We start from the raw sequence: 3,850 nt of genomic DNA on the forward strand, positions 1-3,850 counted from the left end.
AAGGAAGGTAGCAATTTCGAGCAAGCAAGGCGAGAATTTCAGGGTGACACGATAACCCAGCACGAAATGCGATGTCACTGTATATATATATATCCCTGCTACAACCATCTCACTCGTTTTGCTCCATGCTCTACCCTCCTTATTTGTTTCTTCTTTTCTCTGATAAGATTCCAAATGTTTCCCTTCACAGCTCCCTCCTGAGTCAGGGGCTTCACTTCTATCCCCTCTGCCTCGAGCGGAAGTAGAACTTTCTTTAATCAAATCAAGATGGTTGGGAGAGAGGGAGAGAGGGAGAGAGGGAAAGAAAAAGGACGCGTTGGGCTGCTCGATGATGGCCCCACACGTTTTTATGCTTGTTATTATTTGCTCATTTCCTGGGCGTGCTCTGGTTCCGATCCCTACTTCATATGAAAAGGGAATTTTGTCTTTTCGTTGTTGGCTTAGCAGAACAGAGCAGACATATTAATTTCATGCTTGCCGATTCAATTCCTCCTCGACTTATCCTCCTTCCTGCATCTTACTAACTAGGAAATTGGCAATTTAATAGGCTGTAGGCTTCAGCTATGCTAATTGAGTGGGCATATCTGCCTATGGCTATATGTAAAGGCCTACAGCTAAGCCGCTGAACTGGGGCCACGAGATTTAGACCGAAAATGAGATACAATAATTATCGCTCCAATTCCAAGTACCATAGTAATGATCGCGAACTGTTTTTTAATTAATCTCGTTTGCTTTGAGTTTAGAAACCCTCAATTAATTCAGTAACTAAATATTTATTTTATTATTTATATATTTAATTAAATTTATATTTTTAAAAATTAAAATTAAAAAATGAGACTAATTAGCTCTGGGCTCACCCTCAAAGCAAAACAAGACCGGAATAGGCAGATTATTTCGCAGGAATAATCACTAATCAGACATGATCCTACCTCCCCAGATAATTTGCAGCGTATAGGCTGCCCATCGTTTCGGTGGACTCCATTGCCGTGCGCGGGCTGGGCCCGATAGCAAACGGGCGAGTTGGACCAATCCGTAATTAAGACGATGAGTCTGAAGCCCTCCATGCGTCCGTCGCGCTCATCCATGCTCACTCCCAAGTTTCAACACCTCCCCCATCGGAAACGCAAAGCTCCCTCCCTCCCTCCGCGAGCCATGCGTAGCAGTAGTAACAATCATAATAAGAAGAAGATGGGAGGAGAAGGGGGTGGCGGACATGGGGTTGGCGACGCCCTATCCATCGATGCAGGATTCATGGGTGTGGTGGTTGGTGCCCACTTTCGCCCTGTCCAACACCATAGCTTTTGCCTACACCATGTACGTCAACGACTGCCCCGCCGCTCCTTCCATCGTCATCCTCCCCTCCCTCGGCCGTTTCGCCATCGAGCCCTACTCCGTCAACCCTTTCGTTGGGCCCTCCATCCTTAAGTCAGCCCCTTCCGTCTCAATATTTTTAATTTACTCATCTTCTGAATTGTCAACTGTTGCGTTGATTTTATTTCCATATGCTTCCACAAGCAAATAAGATTAGAGGCCGACTAAAGTCTGATTGATTGAATACAGTTGAATAGAGTTTCATGTTTCAGTGAGATGGAACGATGGGAGGAAATGAATACATTTTTTTCCCATTTCCATCTCATGCACATAAACTCTGTAGTAACGTAGTGTCAAGCAATACTCTGTCAGTCTTTGTTCTTTCTAATCCAAAACTATCTGCAATTGCATTGTGCTTTGGACTATACGGTGCAGACGCACATCATGGAGGTTGCAAAGATAAAGACGCAAAATTAAATTTTAATAACCACTTCACTTACTTATCTTTTTTAAGAATCGTCTCATGGAAGATTTATCCTCGATATGGAATTGGTTACATACCTTATTCTACACTTTTAGTTGCATTGCTCCAAACCCCAGTAGTTAATTAGCTTGATCATCTTTTCTGTTCGCAAACACACCCTGCATTATGTAGTGTTAGCCACAAATACAATAACTTCTCCTCAATGGTAACTATTTGTCTGTTTCCATCTTCATTAATTAATCTAGAGAATTGCAGTATAGCATCAAAGACTATTTGCAGATGTTGTGGAAAAACTGCTGACTGTGGTTGTTATTTTTCTAGCTAAATTTTCATGAGTTCAGTTATGAGAAAATTTGATATGAACTTGGAAGTTAATTTGCTAATACATTTCTAAGAGTAAAGAATCACTACCGCACTTTCTTTTTCCCCTCATTGGTTCTAATTTATATGTGTATCTCATGCAGGCTTGACAGATTGGGAGCTCTTAATTACTCAAAAGTGGTAGAGGGGCATGAAGGATGGCGGCTCATTGCTTGTGTGTATGGTTACATGCAGGTGTTATTCACTTGCTTGCTAACATGATGAGCCTTTTGTTCCTTGGTGTTCGCCTTGAGCAGAAATTTGGATTTGGTGGATTTGGTAAGATTTCAAGATTGATTCGTTTAAAGTTAGCTTATTGTGCAATTGTTCAATTTTATTTTTCTGAAATTTTCAGATACTGTTGCAGCTAGGGAAACAATGGTGTAAGAAAGTAATGTCATGGTGCTTATATCAAATTGTGTGTTATTTAGGCTTTAAGCTTCAGAATCTTCCGGAAGATAATAATTCTGACGAGTCCTAAATGGACCAAATAAATATGCTTTGAAATTTATGCTCATATAACTACCCAGTACTTGATGTAAAGAAGCTAACATCTGGCATCGTACTTCTTGGGTTACTGTAATGAATGGCACACCATGCAAGCTTGCTATCTACACCTCTTGGTCTTTTTAATCTTTGTAGCCATATTTGTCCAAGAATTTTGAGACTCAGGTGGAAACATGATATTTTTCTTTTCTCTGAGCTGTTACTGTTTTTCCTTTTGGTGATCCTTGTGTGAATGGTTTATATGGTTTTTCTTTGCAGTAAAAATTGAAATATTGTATATGCTTTCCGGATTTGGAGGTAGCTTGATGTCTTGCTTGTCACTTCGGACAAAAACATCAGTAGGTACATCTGGTGCACTTTTCGGTTTGTTAGGCATTATGCTATCTGAGCTGATTACTAACTGGACAATCTATGCAAACAAGGTGCAAATGTTTTGTCAATTTTTTGCTATTTGGAAAGCTTGATAATGATCGAAAAGCTACTCTCACAGTGTGCAACACTTATGATTGGTCATATTTTTTTATCAATTTGGCCGTTGGAATTGTTCCCCATGTGGACAGTTCTGCACACATTGGTGGCTTCCTTTCTGGATTTCTTCTTGGGTTTATTCTTCTTATTCGTCCCTCAACTTGGTTGGATCAACCGTAAGCACATCCCCCCAGGTTATGCCATAAAACTTGCAAAACCAAAGCACAAAGCACAGCAGCATCTCTTGCAGTTTATAGCTCTTGTCCTCTTAATAACTGGATAACCCTTCCAATGTCATCTTTGTTATGTCCTAGAAGCTTTCTTTTCTACTATTGTCCAGCAGCTCTCATTCAAAAAATACTATTTTTTAAAGAAGTGTGTTAGGTTTTTTATTTATTGACAATTTTGTACAAAATATTCTTCTTTCATGTATTTGAGCTTTACACAAGTCTAGAATATCACTGGTGTGAAGAATTACAAGATCATTGGAGAAAAGCCTCGCGTTCTCATCGCGTTCACAAGCGTGTTCGAACGCGGGCACTGCGTTCACACAGACAGAGAGCCGTGTTCACAAGCGCATTCGAACGCGGGCACTGCATTCACACAGACAGAGAGCCGCGTTCACAAGCGCGTTCGAACGCGGGCACTGCGTTCACACAGACAGAGAGCCGCGTTCACAAACGCGTTCGAACGCGGGTACTGCGTTCACACAGACCGAGA

At 41.1% G+C, this 3,850-nt stretch overlaps 1 long non-coding RNA gene across 1 annotated transcript; it reads left to right on the forward strand.

Annotated features, from left to right (window-relative positions):
- Nucleotides 1-942: 942 nt before the first annotated feature.
- LOC140769703 (uncharacterized) lies at nt 943-3,466 on the forward strand. Its single transcript, XR_012105947.1, has 3 exons — nt 943-1,425; nt 2,260-2,434; nt 2,921-3,466. It is a non-coding gene; the product is annotated as an uncharacterized lncRNA (long non-coding RNA).
- The last annotated feature ends 384 nt before the right edge of the window (nt 3,467-3,850 follow it).

The sequence above is a fragment of the Typha angustifolia genome, chromosome 11, assembly GCF_048772165.1.
Source record: "Typha angustifolia cultivar Huaian chromosome 11, ASM4877216v1, whole genome shotgun sequence".
Lineage (NCBI taxonomy): Eukaryota > Viridiplantae > Streptophyta > Magnoliopsida > Poales > Typhaceae > Typha > Typha angustifolia.